The sequence below is a fragment of the Corvus hawaiiensis genome, chromosome 2 (assembly GCF_020740725.1).
Source record: "Corvus hawaiiensis isolate bCorHaw1 chromosome 2, bCorHaw1.pri.cur, whole genome shotgun sequence".
Lineage (NCBI taxonomy): Eukaryota > Metazoa > Chordata > Aves > Passeriformes > Corvidae > Corvus > Corvus hawaiiensis.
Window position 1 is genome coordinate 18,693,117 of NC_063214.1, and position 21,926 is coordinate 18,715,042.

Consider the following 21,926-nt stretch of genomic DNA (forward strand, 5'->3'; position numbering starts at 1 on the left):
AAGATCCTGCTAAATTTCCTATTCCTATTCAGAGAGATTATTTTGAATGGTCCTTAGCCAGTAGTTCTGCACTAGAGAACGCACTGCAGAGCTACACAGGACAAATTGATTACCATTTTCCCAGACATAGATTATTACAATCACTGAATACCACCCCATTATCAGCAAAACCTAAATTAAGTCGTACTCCTGTAAATGGGCCTACAGTATTTACAAATGGGTAAGGAAAAACAGGAACAGCAATTTTCACCTGGAAAAATGAGGACAGACGGCAGACTGCAGGGTCAGGGTACTGGATTCACACAATTAGTCGAATTAAAAGCAGTTACCATGGCAGCTGGTTAGGGGTCAGTAGCTCTGACCAAGGAAGAGGTGACCGGTCCGGAGAGATGGTCCCAAAAGGAACCACCTTTTCAAGGCCTGATGTCTTCCCTCAGCTGCTAGCTAGGAGGGCCTGTGCAGAAGCTGTCAGCTCTTTAGTGATTATCAGCTCGTGATTCCAGCTCAGCTCTGCAGGGCAGCCTCCAGGCCAGACCAGAGAGAGACGAGAGGCTCATGTAGCTGGTTCCGCACGAAGTAGCTTTATTGTTGGTTTGTACTCCTGGTCTGTACTCCGACAAAGGGGAGGCTAGGGACGAGCCCTCCCCCTCGCAGGGGCAGAGGGCTGGCTTTATAGGGATACAGGGGGTGGGTGTCAGAGAGTAAAGGCCAATGGGTTACAAAAGATCTGCATAGGGTCTCCCAGAGGATTCTAGGTCTGTCTTTTTCTCGCCATAACTGAAAAGTAGCTGCCTTCCCAGGGGGGTCCTGCTGGGAGATTGCTCAATCTCTTTATCTCAGACAGCCAGGGAGTGGCTGGGCATACCCTACAAGTTACTATGGCCTTTCATCATTTTAATGAACCTTTTAACCTAATTGTTGATTCAGCTTATGTTGCAGATGTTGTACAATGAATAGATTGTTCCCTTTTGAAAGAAATTAATAATGCTGATTTGTTTCTTTTGCTAAAGGCTTTATGGACAGCTGTTTTGGAATGTATGTATCCTTTTTATGTTTTGCATATTAGAAGCCATACAAACCTACCAGGATTTCTTGCAGAAGGTAATACTTGTGCTGATGCATTAGCTAATCCTGTTTGGGCAGTTCCTCAGCCAGATAAACTAGCCCAGGCTAAAACATGTCATACCTTTTTTCATCAAAATGCGCACACATTGTGTAAACAGTTTTCACTAACACCTACAGAAGCTTGTGCTATTGTTAGTGCTTGCCCAGATTGTCATAACTTTAATGGACCTTTACCCTTAAGAGTAAATCCCCATGGTCTTTTGGCCCTACATCTTTGGCAGACTGATATTACACACATTTCAGAATTTGGTCATTTTAAATATGTGCATGTATCTATTGACACCTTTTCCTCTGTTATATGGGCTTCTACTCATGCTGGAGAAAAAGCCCATGATGTAATTTTGCACTGGCAGCAAGCCTTTGCTGCTTTAGGCATACCTGCCTGTGTGAAAACTGACAATGGGCCAGCCTACACCTCTCAGAAAGTTAGGAATTTCTTATGTTTGTGGGGCATCTCTCACAAATTTGGTATTTGTCATTCTCCCACTGGTCAGGCTGTGGGTGAATGTGATCATCACACAGTAGTGTGGCAGTAATTTGTTTTAGGAAAACAAAAAGGGAGAATGCAAGGGGAAACCCCACAGTCCAGACTTTTGAAAGCTGTATATACCATAAATCACTTGACCATACCAGCTCATTCAAACAATCCCTCCATTTTAAATCATTTTTATTCCTTGCAGTCCACCAGAGAAACACATTTGCCTCGAGCTGAAGTATGGGTAAGGAATTTGCTTACCAGCCAGTGGGAAGGCCCCTGGGACCTTGTCACTTGGGGGCATGGATACACTTGTGTTTCCACAGATACGGGACCACAGTGGGTGCCAGCAAGGTGTGTGCATCCTGATTTGTGGCAGAATATCCTACCACCTGTTCGGCCAGATCCTGAGGATAACAGCAACACAGGTTGATCACCTTGGCAGCATAGATCGAGCTACCTCCAACTAGAGAAAGCATCAAACACCGGTGACCAAGGAGGACTGTATTGCACTGTATATCCCTGTGATCAAGGGGTATTGGCTTGCATTGAGATGTACTGGAGTGCAAATGGCTATGAGTAACAGAAAAATGCAGGCGCCAATACGGTATTTGTCAGTTTTGCCGAGCTTAGTGCCTGCTTGGCCTGTTAGTTAGCCGAGAACCAATGTGTGGGTTACCCTAGCTAATGTGACAGGGCAAGATACTCTGAGCTTAGCCACTGCTACTCCTGACAATTCTTTTTCTACTTGCCTTGTTGGCTTGCCAGTAGATGACTGGCCAAAGCCTAGGACAGTTAGCAAGTTTTTACAATCATGCAATCATGCTGATGCTTGGGATCAGTGGGTTTCCTACCTTTCCCCTGCAACTCTTGAGCCATAAGAAATAGAGCTTTTAGGATATGTGAAAACGGACCTTTGTGTTAAGTTTAATTATTCTCGGTCTGATCAGTCCGAAGTATGGGATGTTTCTCCTAACCAACCCGTATTTGCAAATGAAAGTGCCTTGTGCAATTACAGGTCACCACATATTTCACACTCTACTACTGTTCCTCTAGCTTTGCCATCAGCGGTGTTTTTTTATTTGCGGAGACTGAGCATGGGCTGCGATTCCATCACACATCAAGGGAGGTCCTTGCAGCTTAGGATGACTCTCACTGTTAACACCTAACACATCTATGATTTTACAGCATAAACCACAGAGGGGAAAACACAGCATCCATGCATTTGTCCCCGATTGCAATGACAACACCAAATATTGGTCATCAGGTACTCGATGGGCTGTTTCCTTCTTTTCTCCACAAATAGCATCTGCTAAAGCATTGGGACTGTTAAACAAGTTAGGATGTTGGTTAGCTCGGCAAACTAACGCTACTTCGCTTGCTTTAGCTGGATTATTAACAGATGTTGGTTCAGTAAGGCATGCTACACTGCAAAATAGATCTGCCATTGATTTTTTGTTGCTAGCACATGGAAATGGATGTGAGGATTTCAATGGAATGTGTTGTATGAATTTGTCTGATCATCCAAAATCTATTCATGCCCACATTAAGGAGTTACAAACAAGCGTGTCAAAATTGCATGAAGAATCAGAGTCTGATTGGCTCAATAGTTTGTTTGGCAATTGGTAAGTTGCAGGATGGGTCAAAAATCTGCTCAAAATCAGATGCCTGATCCTATTGGTTATTTTTTGCAACCTGCTCATTGTGCCATGTTTATTGTCTTTTTTGCAAAGGGCCCTGCTAAAGTCAATAAACGCTGCCTTTGTAATACAAAAAAAAGGGGAACCTGAGGAGATTGACAGCTGGACTGACAATCTCACAGAGTCAGAGTTGAAACCAGTCAGAATTTACCCGTGAGAATATTACAGTGAAATCTTGCAGCTTTAGTAAAACTTACAGAGAAGGCCAAGAAGGTAATTAATGAGAGAAGATGTTCTGGACACGAGGGGAAGATGTTATGGGACATTGAGAGTGTACAAGGAAGAACTTGTGGATAATATGCAGCGACTATACTTTTGCTTGTATAGCTGATTGTTTACTGCCTGAATGGTCATTGTTAGACAGCCTTGTCATTGTTTGCTAAGCAGCCAATCTTAAATTAGGCAACAGCCACTGTGAAGAGGTAAGAACAGCAGTAGAGAAAAAATCTTTCTACCTTTCTCGACTATGGATTATAACTAGTGTGGCTTTTATGTCCACCTTGACAACAGCAACAGGAAGGACAGCCTAGCACTCCATAGTCTAAAAGGCAGCTGGGAGGCAGCACCCGAGAGGCCAAGACCAGCCAGAGCCATCAGTCCTGGCAGGTTTTGTCTGGGAGCAATCCTCAGATATTTGCAATTTCAGGAGTTGTAAAACTACTTTTTATCACAGTCGCCTGGCTGCAAAGGACACCACTTCTGCACACCTAGACAAGATTGAGAGTTCTTTTCCATAGGATGGATACCACATAGCCCCATTTTCAGGTGCAGATGAGAGGTTCCCCAGGGTAGCTTAAGGCCAGCTAGACACATCAGTACTGCAGCTTCTCTCTGGGAGAAATCATTGAATGTATTGAATTTTGGAGGTTAATACAAATTTCCTCCCTGGGCTCCTGGATGACAATGACAGTTCTTTTCCATAGGGAAATATTACCACAGGCCTGTGTTCTAGGGTATATCACCGTGTCCTGCAGCCATAGGGAGGAGGAGGAGAAAAGATCCAGCAGGTAGGAACTGTACAGCAAGACGGATTTATTTAATTATTTTACAAACTCTTTCATTGACTTTTTTCTTCATAGTCTAATTGGACAAAGGATCAGCCACCCCTTGGGGGTGATTGGCCAAAATCCTAAAACATCCATTGTCAAAATATTTTTATACTATACTATAAACAAGACTTTTCAAGGTTGCAGGTGGCTTGGTTGTTTATATTCCCTGCTACCTCTTCTCTGTGAGAGAAAAGTCTCTCACGGACTTAGAAAATAGCAAGAAAATCCTCGCTAGCAGCATTTTTGAATCTACAATTCCCCCTTTTTGTTTTATAAGATAACAACTCTACTATTAATCCTAAATAGAAATCTACATCAGTTATTAATTCTAAATATGTCCTTAAGGCTTTAACTATCTGACTCCATAACAAGAAATTTAAAGTTCAGTCTCTTCTTGTGGAGGGACCATCCCAGTCTCTGCTTGTAGAAGGACCATCTGCCTGATGGTCGACATCCTGGTCATCATCCGAAGAGTCATTAGGCTGATGATCTACATTCTGGTTGCCATTTGGATGGTTGGTGTTCTGGTCATCATTTGGAGGTTGCCTGTTCTGCCTCTGGTGCCGTAGGTCAGGGCGAACGCATTTTGAAGGTTGCCACCATCCCCCAGTATCTGTGGAAACGCAAGCATACCCACGACCCCAAATGATAAGCTCATGCGGGCCTTCCCACTGGTTAGTGAGTAAATTCTGTACCCAGACTTTTGCCCGGGGCAGTTGTGTCTTGCCTGAAGACTGCAATGAGAGAAAATGATTCAGAGTAACAGAATTATTTGAATTTTGTGGTACTGTAAGGTGATTAATTGGATACAAGGCTTTTTCTAGTTGGCTCTGTCCGGTTGCTCCATGCATTCCCCCTTTTTGTTTTTCCAAAACACGCTTCAAAGTACTATGAGCACGTTCGACAATGGCTTGGCCAGTAGGAGAATGTGAGATACCAAAGGTATGGTCTACACCCCATAGGTGTAAAAACTGCCGCGTCTTCTCCGAGGCGTAGGCAGGACCATTATCGGTTTTCACAGAAGCTGGCACGCCCAGGACTGAGAAAGCCAATTTCCAATGGGCAATGACATCACGTCCCTTCTCTCCAGTGTGAGCAGTAGCCCACATAGCCGAGGAGAAAGTGTCAATAGACACGTGCACATATTTCAGCCGACCAAATTCTGGGATGTGAGTTACATCCGTTTGCCAAATCTGCAAGGCTTTTAGCCCTCTGGGGTTTACCCCCACTGGCAAAGGTGCAGGGAGTCCATGACAGTCAGCCCAAGCGCTGACAATGTTGCGCACTTCGGTTGGCGTTAAATGAAACTGCTTCTGCAGGGTATGTGCACTTTGATGGAAGAAACCATACGATGTCTTGGCTTGTGCATTTCGTCAGGCTGAGGCCCTACCCACGCAGGGTTGGCCAGCATGTCAGCCCTGGCACTGCCTTCTGTTAGAAACCCTGGTAAATTGGTGTGGCTTCGAATGTGCAGAATGTAATACGGATGCACTCGAGCCTGAATTTCAGACCACGAGGTTTGCAACAACGAAAACAGAGCCGCATTGTTCACCTCCTTCAGAAGTGAACAATCTAAGTGTTGGGTGATATCTGCTACATAAGCAGAGTCAGTAACCAAATTCAAAGGTTCCTGTGAGAATCGCTGAAAAGCCATGATAACAGCCCTTAATTAAACTAACTGAGCAGAGTCTGACTCGGATTGGTATGTTAATGAACCACCACAAAGGCAGTGTAGGATACTGTGCGCCCTTACACACAGTGACCCCTGCTAAAAATTTGTCCCAATCCATACCCCCCAAGCTGCCAACACATCCTGTCCCCAAAGGCTAAGGGAAGTGGTAACAACATAAGGCCTAATCGTAGCTGAGTGCCCCTCTGAATCCTTCACCACCACAAGCCGTTCGCTTAAATAGCTCTGTGTGGTTCCTCCTACTCCTGCAATGGCCAATCCCACCGGGGCTAAAGGCCATGCGGGAGGCCATGCAAAGAAGGAGATGATCGTTACATCAGCAGCCGTATCAATCAAACCTCGAAGCTGAGTCCGAGGTGGACGGGCGTTCGGCAGGATCAGGGTACATGTCATCTGTGGCCTTTGGTCAGAGATGTCTGCAGTCCAGAAGGCCTGCAGAAGTCCCGTAGATCCACTGCTGCTATCTCCGTGAGTTTGTTGTTCTATCCTGGGGACACAAGTCTTAAAAGGCACTAATTTAGCAAGGCAGGTCTTTTCAGGAATAGTGACTGGGGGTTTTTGTGTGGAGACCGCAGCGCAAATCTGACCTTTAAAGTCAGCATCAATAACTCCTGAGTGCACTAAGATTCCTTGATGGGCAACATCAGGTTTTCCCCCCAGCATCACACTGGATCTCTGGGCTAAGGGTCCATATGCATCCAAGGGAACCTTATAAATACCACTAGAGTCAAAGACGACTGCAGCTGCGGTGTGGATGTCAAACCCGTCTGATCCCTGGGTGCTGTCTGATCCCTGGGTGCTGTCTCTAGGGTGGCTGGGTAGGCCTGTGCCTGTACCTGTGCCACTCTCTGAGTGAGAGACTCCATCGGAGAGCAATTCCCCCTCCTTGCACCCCGGCGGAAGTTTCCCGACAACAGCCGACCATTGGCATGAGTCAGGGATCTACAATAGTCCGAGCAATGCCCTGGCCTGCCACACCTCTTGCACTGGGGGATCGGTGTGTTCTCTTTTTGGTTTGGCTTAGGCCGCTTCCATTTTTTCTCCTGTTTTGGTTGCTTTGGTTCACGACCAGAGGATGCGTGAACAGGCTGCAGGAACGCAGCCAAAGCAGACCTTCTCTGGTTCCCAGATCCCACCTTAGCGCAGGCTTCGACCATGTCTGTTACGTCAGGGTCCCGTGCTAAGGCATCTATGATTTTTCTGCACTCCTCGTTTGCGTTATCTCTCACTAACTGCCTTAACACCATCTGTCTTAACCTGTCATCCTCAACCTGCTTCTCGAGAGAAGCAGAGACTTTCTCTACAAAAGAGAGGAATGACTCTGATTTCCCTTGAACTATTTCAGTATATCGCTTTCTGGGTGCTGACAACTCTATGGTTTTCAACAGGGCAGCCATGCTGCCCTGTTGTGCTTGCTGCAGGATGCTAGAGGACAAAGTACCCTGTAGGCTGGGATCAGAGAAGGGACCAGTCCCCATCAAAGCATCCATTCCTGCTGTCTGTCTAGGATCAGCAGCAGGGAGCTGCATATTCCCTAATGTAGCCTTGTCATCCAGCTTTCTCCAGGTTTTCTCAAAAACTGTAAATTGTACAGGTTGAAATTGAACTTGACCTAAGTGTCTGATATCAAATGGAGAAAGCAAATCTGTATTTATCACCCTTATTATCTGCACAACCTCAGCAGAACCTAGCCCATGTTGTGCCACCTTGGATTGGAGGTCCTGGGCAACCTTCCAAGCAATTACCTCATGCTTGTCATGCTCCCCTGAATCTGGGAGAGCCTTATACACTGGGAAAGCTTGGATGTCCCCTTTTGGGGAATCACTACCATCCTGAATTTCTGGCACAGCCTGTGGATGGAGTGTAACAGCTCCCCAGTTACCCCCAGAATCCTCAGATCTATTTGGCATTCCAAGTGTTTCCAATAACCTCCAGTCACCCTCCTCCAATGCTCGCATCTTAACTGACTCTAAGAAGCGACTGTAGCGGGTCAGATGCACAGTTACCATGCAGTCCTGAAAGGTCCAGGGGTGAGACCGGCGCAGCCTTTTTCTTCGCTGCGCGGCTACAGCCGCCTGATGACCTGGGGCCAGAACCCCATCTGCATCACTGCCTGACGATGAATCATCAGGCAAAGGCAACTCTGAGGTGCTGGGAGTGAACAGAAATGGACGGGGAGGGGCACTTTGGCTAAGTTCGCTAGAGGCAGAACAGACAGCGCAGACTGCAGTTGGCTGCGCTGCAGTTTGAACAGCAGCCTCTTTACAGGATGCTGTCTCAGCCGGTCCCAATCGAGCTGGTACTGGAGCTGCTACCGCTGTCTCTGGGGCTGCGGCCGCGCTCGGCACCGTGCTTGTCTCTTGCACCGCAGCCGTGTTTGGCGCGGTCGCTGCCAAAACTGCTCCTGTTTTGCGCTCCCCGGCCACGCTCAGCGCCGCTGCCCCCGCTGCTGTTTCACGCTGCCCGACCGCGTTCGGCGCCGTCGCTGGCCCGTGCTCCGTGGCCGCACCCGGTGCCGCTGCCTCCGGCCGCCGCTCCACAGCCTCTGCTGCTTCTGGGTTTTCTAGCAGCAGCGCTACTTCCGGTTTCACCGCCGGCCACGTGGCTTCCTGGTTCAGGGGCCGCGGCTCCCACAGGCGGCACGGGCGGTGATGGCGGCGCAGGCTCGGCGCTCCCTGCATGGCAGGGTGGCTCTGGCATCCGCTGCAGTAGCAAGCTGAACAGGTCCTCCACCCTTCGGGATATGTTCGGTAATTCTGTCAGCAAAGGCAGATGCTGTATTAAAAGGTCGATGGCTCGGTTCTGCGACTGCGCAGAACAGTCCAGCGCCAGGGAGGGCAGCGGACCATAACCAGGCAGTCTCGGGGCAGGCACGCCCGGCGCTACGCCGGCTAAGAAGTTAGATCCAGGTGCATACGCAACTGGGCTAGGAGCCGCTCTGGGGGTCCAGTTTGCTAAGCCTCTAATTTGCAGCCCTAGATAAGCCGTGGCCGCCGCCGAGCTGAGCAGTAAGGCAGGCTGTGCACCCTCCTGCTGCCCCGACCCCCCCGCCTCTGCCAGCGTGGGGTCCCTGGAGGCCGCGGAGTCCTGCGATTGTGCAGGGTGAGGCAGCGCAGGCTCTGCCTGTGGAGCCAGGGGGGTTTTTCCGAATCCACCATCATTTGTCCTGGAATCCTGGTCAGCAGTGTCCCCCCCGGACATTCCTCCGTCACTCATCACCGAAATAGGCGAGCCAGCCCTGCTGTCACAGTGTGTGTGCTGTCACACCACACACAAGGTCTGTCAGCAGAAAAAAAAACGACCGCCAGGTTTTGTATAATTCTAACGCTGCTGGGTCCCCAGTCGGGAGCTCGTGTCGGACAGCACAGCCAAGTTCCTGCCATGAGGAAAAGTCCAGGGCAGTATCTCTGTCCATGGAAATCCCTTTTAAGGTAGCCCAGTCTAATAATTCCCGAACTGAATTTTCAGGAATGGAGGTGTGCATTATACTAAACACACCTTTCCAGACCATTAGCACAGCGTTGGTTTGTGAGCCGCTGTTCGCCATCTCAGTCCTGTCGGACTTCCCGGTCCCGGGGGGAAAGGGGAACAGCGTATCTCTAGAGGAATTCAGCTTGGCTTGCTGTAGCAGGACACGTCAGAGAGTGCAGATCACATCAGGCAGCACCAAATATTACCACAGGCCTGTGCCCTACGGTATATCACCGTGTCCCGCAGCCATAGGGAGGAGGAGGAGAGAAGATCCAGCAGGCAGGAATTGTGCAGCAAGATTGATTTATTTAATTATTTTACAAACTCTTTCATTGACTTTTTTCTTCACAGTCTAATTGGACAAAGGATCAGCCACCCCTTGGGGGTGATTGGCCAAAATCCTAAAACATCCATTGTCAAAATATTTTTATACTATACCATAAACAAGACTTTTCAAGGTTGCAGGTGGCTTGGTTGTTTATATTCCCTGCTACCTCTTCTGCGTGAGAGAAAAGTCTCTCACGGACTTAGAAAATAGCAAGAAAATCCTCACTAGCAGCATTTTTGTATCTACAGGGAGAAAAGCACATAGCCCTATTGTTTCAGGTGCTTGTGAGAGGTAGCCCATGGGGAGATCAAGTCCAGCCAGACCCATCTGTCCTGGCGGCTTCCACCTGGGAGAAATCCTTGGATGTACTGAATTTTGGAGGTGAAACCCAAATTTAGACCACAGCCTTCTGTACGCAAATGACAATTTTTTCCATAGGAAGGAACAATGCAGCAGTATTTCAGGTGCAGATGAGATGCAACCTAGTGGAGGTCCCAACCAGCCAAGGCCCATCTGCCCTTACAGCATTATTCTGGGAGCAGTCCTTGGATGTACTGCATTTTGGACCTGCAATCAAAATTTCAGCCATGGGCTTCTGGACGAGAGTGACACTTCTTTTCCATAGGAATTAAAGAATGTAATCCCGGTATTTCAGGTGCAGATGAGAGAAGGCACCCACTAGGTCAAGGCCAGCCAGGCCCATCCGTCCTAAAGAGGGGCATTGCAACAACAAACAGGTGCATCAGGCTGCCAAGATTAAAATGTCACAGGTAGCTCTGGACTGGTAACAAGAGAGTGTTATTTTTAGCTCAGTGGGCCCATTATGCCTCTGATAATCAGGGAAGAGATGCAACATACAAACGGTCTCATGATTGAGGGGCAGATTTAAAAAGAGACACTGTATCCCAGATGATCCCTGATTGTGAAACTTGCATTGTGATCAAGCAGGCCAAGCAGATAAAGACACTGTGGGTATGCGGGGCGATGGTCTAAATATAAGTCTGGAGAGGGCTTGCTTTACTGCCCTGTCATTGACCTGCTTTGCCTACTCATCACTGGATTTGTAAAACTCTGCCCTGCCATGCCTTCAGCTTCTGGGCCTCCCCATGCCTGCTACTCAGTTGACTTGCCTCGACTGGCCATTCCGACAAAACCTTGCTCTTTCTTGCTATTCTTCTCCATCCCCTGCCTTGTCTGCGGGAGAAGTACATGGGCATTTCACATTCCTGAAGAATGAAAGCACATCTCTTCAGTAAGGCCAAGAATGAAGGCGCAGAGCACCCTGTTTGTGTGCGCAGGGTCCAGGCTGCAAGACAGGAGAGGCTGCCACACACTTGCCTGCCAACTTCAAGTTAGCTAAAGTAAGGGTAAAGGTCTGCGACAGTTGCCTGTGCCGGTACATCTTCCTATCTGGGCCCTGTGTGGGAACACTTAGGTTTAGCTTTTGATTCCGAGATTGAAAAACTGTTAACGGCAGGAGATGCTGCGAAGGAACGTTCAGAGGACAGAAGTGTGTTTGGCGTGTGGCTGACATGCAGCAAGGGGAAGGTGCAGACCAGCGCTGCCTTTTTCTTCTAGAGCTGTTTTTAAGGGAGCAGCTGCTGGACGCTTGCAAGGGAGCTGCGAGAGTGAGAGCTGTGACGGCACGTCTGTGTGGGAAGAAAGGTACAGAGGCGCGGTGTGGTAGGTGCAGTTTCACGGCTGCTAAGAAAAGCAGTTTAGGAAAGCCTTCTGTTTTGCCACTTGCTTCTCTGTGCAGATCTAGCCACTTGGACTCGGCAACATTGAAGGTGTGTGAAAGTGCATGTCTCCGGTTTGTTTGAGGGAATGCAAGGGCTGCGAATTCCATGCCGCGCCAGTGAGAGCATTCTCACCTGACACTGTGTGCAAAGTTTCATGTGGACTTTTGCAATCCTGTCACTGGGCTTTGAACGAGACCTAGTGACAGCTGGCAAGGAATGAGCGGAGACCAATGCCGAGGCTTGTAGCTGAAAAGCTTCGAGAAGAAGGGCTTATCCAGCAACTGTTGCTTTCCTGGCACGGGAATTCTTATGACGCCTGGATCATGCTGCTAATTACGGCTTTTGAATGGAAAGGAGAAGTGTCTTGTGAGCTGCATGTTGAATCTAAGTCACCCAGAGACCTTCCGGATTCGCTGCCTTGCACAAAACATCCTAGAAGAAAAGAGGCAGTGCTGGCGATCCTGTTTCTTACGCAGTTGGAACTGCACGACACACGTGTGTACCATGATTTCAGCTGCACGTGCCATTTGGTTTTTCCTCCCTCCGTGACTCCAACTCCATGATTTTCATTTGGAAACAGTAGACCGGGTTTCACAGTCACTTTGAAGGGGAGAAACACCACGCAAACTGGGGCGATGAGCTTTCCTTTCAAACTAAATGTACGATCTTATTTTTCTTTCAATCCTGCAGCACTCCTGAACCTGAACCTACTGAATCCAGTGTCAATATTGGCCACAAAAGAGGCCTGCACAGCAAGCTGTTGCTGACTCCACATTTAACTCATATTCTCTGAAAATCAACACACCTCCTAGAGTTATGCACTTTCCTGCTCAGCTACATGTCCCGTCGCTTTCGTTCACTCTTGCAGAGCCCAGCTTCAAAGCTCACTACGTCCAGCTCCCATACTAATGTGCCTAGAGGAAAAAGTAAGCGCTGGCCTTCTCTTTCCCCTCTCAGCTTCTAAAGAGCAGCACATGCAGGCCTGTGTGCTCAGCTCTAACACCCTTGTGCACTTTCGACCTTACAGAGTCCAGTTACAAGACTACAAACGTTCAGCAGCTGGTCCCACAGAAGAAGATCCTAGGAGAAAGGGTCTGTACTAGAATTCTTTTTTCTTTTAAATCCTACTGTGGGAAATAGAGGAGTGAAATCTTCTTCAGGTAGTGGTGGGTTTGATTTACAACCCTGGAAGAAACTAAGTCTGGCATAATTGAGAGAGGTTTATAGGCCTTAAGCAAGAGAACTACAAACCTATGTTTCTATAGTTATAAGTAAAATTATGTATTGGTTGTTATGATCGAGGGTTTAAGTATAGTAATGTGATTTTATAGTTTAGGTTAAGAATTTAGATGTTATAATACAAGTGTCTGTGTGTACGTGACCTGACAAATTATTGGTCAAGACACAACTGCAGTGCAGTGAAAAAGTATCATAGGTGATAGGTTGTAAAGTCAAAACAAGTTTTTGCTTTAAGTGCTTGGGGTGACTTTATGATGTGTATCCCATACCGCTGCCCTATGCCCAGAAATTAATTCTTCTGCCTTTCTATGCCTCAAAACTGAGCCTGAGAGGGGGAAGGAAAAACTGAGCAAAACTTTTTCAAAGCAGTTTGCAGCTTGTTCAAGGTCACACAGTGATAGCGACTTTTTTTTTCCCAGCTCTGGCAGGGGAGCAAGGAAGCACCCAGCTTGCTGCTCCCAGGTCAGTTTTTGGCCAGTTGTTCTGTTTCTTTTTCTCCAGAGAGAGACTGAGAGTTGAACATTTTTTCCTTTCCTGGAATTTCGGATTTTCTCCCTTTTCTGCTGGACTGCTTCAATATCAGAGCACATCGGGAGGACTTTCCACCGAGTGCAGAGGGCCTGGCTCTGGGCCAAGTCCTAGCTCCGAGGAGACCAAAGGGAGGACTCTAACACTTTCCCAGGTTTTTTCTCCACAGTGGGAGATTTTATTATTTAGCATTATTTTCCTTTTCCCGTGTGTTTGTTAAATAAATAGTTTTTATCTCTTTCACTTTCCTTTGAGGAAAATTTATTTTTTCCGAACCTGGTGGGGGAGGGGTGGTGACCTGCCTTCTCTCAGAGGATATATTTCTAAATTTGGCCAAACTGGCACAAGTGCCTGTTGGATAAGAAAGTTATAAATTGCAATGTAACCCTGAATTTTGTGACTATTCGCCATTATTATGATTTTTTGCAAATCTCACACCTCGAGACTGATGCCTTATTTATTATTTTAAGCAATAAATAATAATTGCATAGTCCCATCTCTCTTAATAATCCAACAGGAGACCCGAAGAGGGGGATCCAATATCCTACCAGCTGCACAGCAGACAATGAAACGATTCGTGTTCCTTCCCAGCGCTATGCACGATCACGTCCTTTGGGTCACGAAGAGCCGGCATCCACAATGGAGCTCTTACACCAACTGCTCCCACACTACCGGTGCCCGGATAGAAAAGCACTTGGCTTTCTCCTGGGCACCGCGAGCGCTCACAAAAATCCCCACACGATGGCGCTGTCGACTTGCAAAAGAACGACGTGCACGTCGCCAAGCTCTAAACCACACCAAGGGCAGATTCGAGTTGAAAACGTCACTGCTCTCCAAATCAACTGTGTCAGGACAAAAAGAGTTCGCTGATCTTCCAAGTGCAAACTCGTATTTGCACCACACTCAAACAGCAACACTAATAAATCCTTTGCGCTATTAAATCTTTTCTCTCTCGCAGAGTTTGGCTACAGACTTGAAAACATTGGGCAAAAAACACAGCTCACAAAGTGCCAGCTGAGGAAGCTCTTGCCGACTATGTCTTCACCTGAACCCATCCAACTACACCCGTGGAAGAGAGGAACTTGGAGCCCTTCTCAAAAGACATGCCATCCCCTCCTCATAAACAGACAACATCCAGGGATTGATCCCGTACCAAAGTGCCAGAACACTGTTACTGGGCATTACCTGCCCTGGACACTGTATCAGCTGCACACCAAGACTGAGCATGGAGAGTGCTTACCTTGTCCAAAGTATGGGCACTGCCAGAATTTCAGAAGACCACCTCTGAGGAGTGGAAACCACATGTCAAATTAAATCTTTCAGGAGACTATGCCCCACCTTGACTTTCCTACCCCTTTCTTCCCTGGCCTTGCCTTGCCTTGCCTGCTCCTCCTTAGGTTTGCCTAGCCTTGCTTACCCCAACCTTGCAATCCCTTACTAGAAGCTCGGTGTCCTTCCTGTGCTCTTCCTTACACTCCGTTGCCTTGCATTGACTTGCTCATCCATCCCTCAGCTTGGCTTGACTACTACTTTTTTCCTAACCTTGCTGTGCATTGCCTCTTCCTCTTAGGACACTCATTACCTTGCCTATCTAGCACTTACCTTGCACACCTATGCTTTGCCCCGCCTTGTGCTGCCTAACATTCCTCACCCATCCCCACCTTGGCTTCCCTATCCCTTTGTAGTGGGTTGAACCTGAGTTGATGGACAGTCTTTTAAACTAATGACGCTTCTCGCAATTTACATATTTAAACTGTGCGGAAAGGCGGGAATTTCCTTTCTTTCCAGCTCGAGCGGGAAGGTGGGGAGGGGACCTCCGGGCCCCACCGGGCTGGGCCTGGGCCCCTGCCCCCTTTTCCCACCATCGCGGCACGGACCGTGAGCGGGGGGGGAACTGTCCCAGAGCCGCAGGCAGCTAAAACCAACCATGGACTGCCGCACAGCTAACCCCATCCGGCGTGGCTTCTGGGGACAGGCAGGTCCCTCTCCTCTCCACACAGAGCTGGTGGAGCCAGCAGGAGCCAGCGGAGCCTCCTTCTTGCAGCCAGCACACTTTGCGCTGAACTGAAGAAGACACCATGCAGCCAGCAGCACAAAGGGACCGAGGCTTTCTCCACCGTAAAGCTGAACAAGAACACTCTTCAACATGGCAGCTTCAGAGTCAGAGAGGAAGAGAAAGTGAGTCATGTGAGACGAAGCTGGAAATGGCGACGGGAGAAAAGAGGGCGGGGCCGCGTTGCTCGCGCATAGCTTAAAAAAACTTCTTGCATGCCGTGGTAAGAACCTGTAATATCACAAACTGTTTGTCTCTTTAATCCATTTGAAGTACATGGGGGGATGGAAAATCCACATGTGGCCTGTGAAGATTGTGAAGAGTGCCTATGCCAGGCTATATAGAAGCAGTGAGAGGCTTTTTAGAGACTTGTGGCGAAGAAAGCCTTTGTGTTCAGGCCAAAATAACTCATCCTTAAAAAGATTAATAACCCCATGTGATAGCCTATGTTTGGCAGTGTGAAGGAACTGTGAGATTTTTCATGGGAGAGATGTTTTATGCCACAGCAGACTGTTTCTTTCTGGGCGGGTCTGCTGTTGGTGGCAGTTTGGGAACCATGTGCAGCTGAAGAAAATCCTTTTTTTCCTTAACCATAAGAAAGAGACTTTTCAAGAACTGCAACACTGACTAAAATCCCATGCTCTGTTATCCTTTGTGCAAGTTGGGTAAAAGGAGGGAAGTGCTGGAAGGGGGGGGGCGTTGCTTTAATTTCTTGTTATTTCTTTTTACTTTTAATTTTGTTAGTAATAAAACTCTTTTGTTGTACCACAACCATTTAAGTTTGAACCTGTTTTGCCTCGCAGCTCTCTAGTTTTCCTCAATATTTTCTTATTTTCCCCTTATGAAAATAACAGATTTCATGTGCTTGACGCTTAGCTCCGTAAAACCACGACACCCTTTTTGCCTGGCCCTGCCTTGCCTTGCTTCTCCCTTCTTTCCCTGCCGGCCCCAACCTTGAATTGCCTTACCGACTCTCAGGAGTCCTTCCCTCGCCCCTTCTACCACTCCTTTGCTTTGCATTACCTTGCTCACTTATGTCCCACCTGTACTTTCTTGCTCTTTTTATACTCTCCTTGCTTTGCCCTGCAGGCTTCTCATTTGACTTGCCTTCCCTTGCTTTCCTTGACCTTGTCTTGCCTTACAAACACACCCCATACTTTGCCTTGCCTTGCCTTGCCTTGCCTTCCCTCCCCTCACTTTGTCAAAGTGGACATGTATGCTAAACTTCCCCTTTTGTCAAATAAACCTGGGGGGTTTTTTGGGCAAAAATCTACATTATTGGAAATTGCATGCCTGGCTGGGGTGGGAGAATACAAATGGCTTCCTCGGGACACAGGTGAAATCTGGCTGTGCAGCTCAAAGATTTTTCCCATGTCTGGCTTGGAGGAGGTCAGGAATTTCTCTGTGAGAAAGAAAAAGTCTGGAAAAGCATTCTACTTCAGCTGGTCACAATAAAGCTCAGATAGGAAACTGAGGCACAAAGCCTTAGAACGAGAAAATTTTGTCTAGTTCTCCAAAATCTTAAGGAGCTCCAAGATCCGCTTATCTCAGCATCTTAATATGCTACACAAAAGCTGACAACCTCTACTTGCTCTATGATATGTTTGTGCACAGGACAGGGTGCTGTGGAATCCAGCTGGCCACTGAGAACATCCAATGAAGGCCCCAGACAGACTCAAAAGTGTAATCTTTTGGGTTTAACCTCAGCTTGGGTCCCCCTGAGCCTCAGTCCAGTTTGTTCCCTGATCTGGAAAATCAGCTTTGAATGCTGACATTACCATGCTTGTAAAATTCTTTCCTGATCTCATATATTACAGCTCCTCCTGCTGGAAGTATTTATAGAGTTGCTGAGTGGTTTGGTTAAAAGGGACCTTAAAGATCTTGTTCCACCTCCCTACCATGGGCAGGGACACCTTCTACTAGTCCAGGTTGCCCAAATATTTTCCCTCTTGGTGTTTTTTAATGGTACATCCTTTCCCCCCCATTTTTTTTTTTTTTTTCTAAATCATGCACAATCAGTTACTTGTTCTCTCCTTGCTTAAAGCCTTTCTGGGGCAGGAATCCCTATTTTGTACTTTAAGGGGGTGACCATCTATCTCCACTAGACAGTATGAAGACCGTTGTCCATGCTTAGGTTTTTTAAATGTTCAGCTGATAATAAAATACAAGAATCACTAGAAAACCACCATGGACATCTCTGAAGATGGGAGGGATAGGCAGACCCAGACCAGCCATGGGCTGAAGTTACACCTGCATTTACTTTTGTTGTTGTTGTTGTTGTAGTATTTGTTTTGCTGTTCTAGTTAAATCTGGTATCTTTTAAGGACAGTTTGTACCCTTAAGGTTATTCCTGGCCTGGTGGCCAGAACACCTCGGCTGCAGTCTTGCTCCTCACCATTGGGTGTCACCTCAAAACCACCAGTCCTGGACTCTGTAGCTTTATCCAGGCTGTATTTTAGCCCATTCTTGGTCTGCTTTCCAGCAGGAATTTCTTGAAAGGGTGCTGTCCTTTTCTCCCTTCTGTTATGGGTATCCTTAAAATTGCAAATGCAGGCAGAGATCCAGCAGTCTGGGTTTGTACAGCACAGAGCATGTGAATAAGAAGGCTTGTAAGAAATGGAGACAGAGTTTTTATTTGACCTGCAGTAACAGAGCAAGAGGGAATGGTTTTAAACTGAAAAAGGATACATTCGGACTAGATATGAGGAAGAAATTTTTTCATTCTCAGGGTGGTGAGGCACTGGCACATTTTGCCTAGAGAAGCTGTGGCTGTCCCATCCCCGGAAACATTCCAGATCAAGGTGGCTGGGGGTCTAAGCAATCTGAACTAGTTAAAGGTGTTCCTGCTCATTGCTGGGGGGTTGCGACTGGAGGATCTTTAAAAGTCCCTTCCAACCCAAACCATTCTGTGATTCGATGAAAGTCACAGTAATGGCAGCAAAAGTCTGGAAATGGCTGCTGGGGAAAAGAGTGTGCTTGGGACATTTTTTAATGAGGTTTGTTTTAAACAAACTTAGGTCACAGGTGGCTTTCCTGAAGCAGATCCACTGGAGACGCCAAGACACTGGAGGCTGTTTTAATCCAGATTACTGGGTGCTAGAAAAGGGTCTACATGTGAATAGTGCCCTTCATGGGTACCCTGTGCTGTCTGCATAGAATTTTCAGTACAGAATTATCTGTATAGGATTTTAGCACCTCGAGCAGACAAGTTTGAAGCAGACTTATGTCCTTACTTTGTAGCAGATGGGTGCAATGAGAGCATGGACGTACTATGGGAAAAAAGAAGGGTCAGAGCTGGAGTTTGATTACAGCCCAAACACTGAACACGGGTCCAGATGCCTTGCCAAAACCAGCTCAAGTTCACCTCTGGTTACATTTGTCTAAAGGTACAGAGAGGTGAACATGAGGGGAACATGGAGGGGAGGAAGGGTGGCTTTTGGGCCCCTAGGAGAAACACTGAGGCTCATCACCCAGCTCCACTACAAATCTCACCCTGGCCAAAGCACTCAGCCTCATTACAGATGGGTCCTCACCTGCAAAAAAGAGACAGTCACAGCAGCATCTCGCAGAGAAGAGGATCTATAGCTCAACAGAGCCTCTTTCCATGAAAAAATGCTCAAATTTGTTAATGATAGAAGTTTCATGATAACAAATCTCCTAACAGTTGAGGTGGGGCAGGTACAGGGCAGAGAGAGGCTCAGAGGTATCTCAGGACATTGCATCTGCATCTGTTTTTGTCAGTATCCCACTGACTAAGGAAGGAAGAGCCTCTAATAGCTCTTGCCACTGTCACTTGCCTTGGAAACAGCTGAGCCAGGACTGTCAGCAGGTGGGTGAAACAGCGCAAGGCCACGATGCTCATGCATAGCCCAGGTCTGAAAATGAAAACAAAGCTCAGCCTTCTGGGCAGGTGGGGGTGTGTTGGACTACTGTCCCTGGTAAGAACCAGATGTTTGGAAATACTCAAATACATATACAACCCCTTTTTCCCTTTCTTGGGGAAAAAAAATGTTTTGAACCCTTCTTTGACCCTCTGGCTTTCAAGGAAAGCTCGGAACTTCTCCATAGCAGACTGTGGATCTTCCAGTGCCATCCCTCAAACAGAGAGGATGCCCTGAGCACATCTTCCAAGAAACAGTGATCAGAAGAAGGAAAAATGAAACAAAATGAAACAGGAAGACCAATGTATGTATCACCTCCAACTCTCCAAGTATTACTATGTGGCATTTAAGTAAAATCTTATAAAATGAAGGCCTTGTTGCCTTTGTAAATTATGGCTCAGGCCTGTTACTTTGGCTAGAGAAGGACTGTGAGAAAAGTCCGTGAGAAGAAAAGCAATTAGTTTTTACCCATGAGAATGTAGTATCAACAGAAGCAAGAAAGTTAAACAGTAGGAGGAGAAAACAGCAACATATCTGCACCTGTTATTTTTCTGAATGCTTGAATGCTGATGCTATAGGTGGCCAATGGTAGTATGTTGTAGTTAGTAATAGCCAATGAGTCTATTGTAGTAGTTTAGCAGCCAATGAATCTGTAACACGAATGATAACATACAAAAGATGTATGTTATAAATGAGGCTTGGACTTTTTGGGTGGAGTAAAAGTCTGCTCATTTATTAAAAAGAAAACCAGGAGCGGAGACTCGAGGTAAGCCCGAGTCCCACTCGACAACCCAGAAAAAAACCGAACAGTGCAACCTCGGACTCACGTTCCTCAGGAACATCCCCCCCAGGGCTGAGCCCCGGGGCTGTTTTTATAGTCTCTCTTGATGCTGTGATTGGTGCAGCTCAGATCCTCCCTCTGATGGCTCGTTGCTAGGGTCCTCATTGGTGTTCAGTTCCGTCAGTCTCTGGGGCGTCGAGTGATTGGTTTGCCCCCTAACCAATAATTCCTCAAAATGTTTACATCATAATTATTAAGTCATCTTAAGAACATTCTAGAACATTCTCCTCTTTTCTATATACCCATTACTTTCCCCCATTGGTGTCACCATCTAGCGGGCACATAGCAACATTACACCCGTACAGTCGCATAACAATTAACTCCTTAACTGTATATCCCCAATCTTTTAACAGACAACTTTTGAACTTCTTCTCAACCAAAAAAACCTTTTAACCATTTATTACAGTGTATAAAAGAGGCTGCTTTGTTTAATAAACGGCTTTTTGGCCCTTGAAGGAGTCATTGTCTGTGTGTGTTGTGCCTGCCCCAACAGCGACATCTGGTGCCCTGTGTGAGGAACTGCAAGATAATTGACCGCCGGGAGAGCGGAGGGGGCGGAGCTCTGTAGCCAAGAGCAACAGGAAGAGGTGCCAAAAGTCCCGGGGCGACAAAATATTAAAGGTCGGCTACAGGGGACCATGGGAAATCAAATATCCCAAGAAGAGAAGGCTGTAGTAAACATGGACGCTGATGCTAAACAAGCGTGATATTAAGTATGACAAACATTCTTTAAAAACTTTATTGCCGTGGCGTAAGAGCCAAGAACTTGAAGCCATTTGTTCGGGTGCTTTTAAGGTGATAACCTGGGAAAAAAACTAGGCTGTAAATTCTTGATTTTACTTCCCGGGGTGATGACACTCGTGAATCTTTGCTGGCTGGAGACATTAAAAGCGGTGAAAAAGGAGCCGGACTTAGAACTGCAAACCTCTGTGGATGTGGGGGGGTGAGAGCGCAGGCAGGTAAAACTGGCAAAGAGCCGCATGACGGAGCGCCGACCGAGCCCGCTTGTGAGCCTTGTGTTGAACCACCTGGCTGTGCTACCTACAAGCCCTAGGACAGACTGCCCTACTTCTCCCGCTCCCGCCAAACCGCTTTATCCATCCTTGCCTGCGGATGAGTGGAGCGATTGGAACAACCCTTGGTACCGTCTTTGGAACCCGCCGGTACTCTCTTTGGGACAAGGTGGCTCCAGTGGCGGCTGCAGCGGCTCCGTCTGAGGCCCTGGCAGAGCACCCAGGAACAGCAGCAGCTTCTTCCCCCCCCTTCTTCCCCCGCTGCTGCGTTTTCGCTGTGTATCACCGAGCTGAAGAGGGCAGCGAGGAGGGGGTGCAGGCGAGCCCTGGCATCCTCCCCACGCTCTGCTCGGAGGACCCAGACACCTGCGGGAGGGGCCCGGGGGGGTTTGTTCAGGGCTACGCAGCTCCATTCCTGCATGTTTTTTCAAGGTGCTTTTTAATTAGTGAAACTGAGTTGCAGGGAATTTTTTCGACTCGAAGAAAGAGAAAGACCAGCTTCCAGCTTCTGCCCTGCTCTTCCTCTCCCTTCCCGTGTTCGTGATATGGAAAGGTTACCATTGGAAGAGCTTGTGAGAAATGCTTGCTTTGTCCCAACCTTAGTGCCCTTCCAAATGCATATTACTCGTGTTAAAAAATATGTTTTACTATGCATCTCAAGAACATTTGTGGCTTCTGTTAAAAGTAACTTATATTTTCAGTGAGCTGTGGATTCTGATAGGATTGTTTACTAGAGAGTTTCAAGATTATCTGTACTGGTACCTTCAGATGCCTCCTTGAAAAGAGCAATC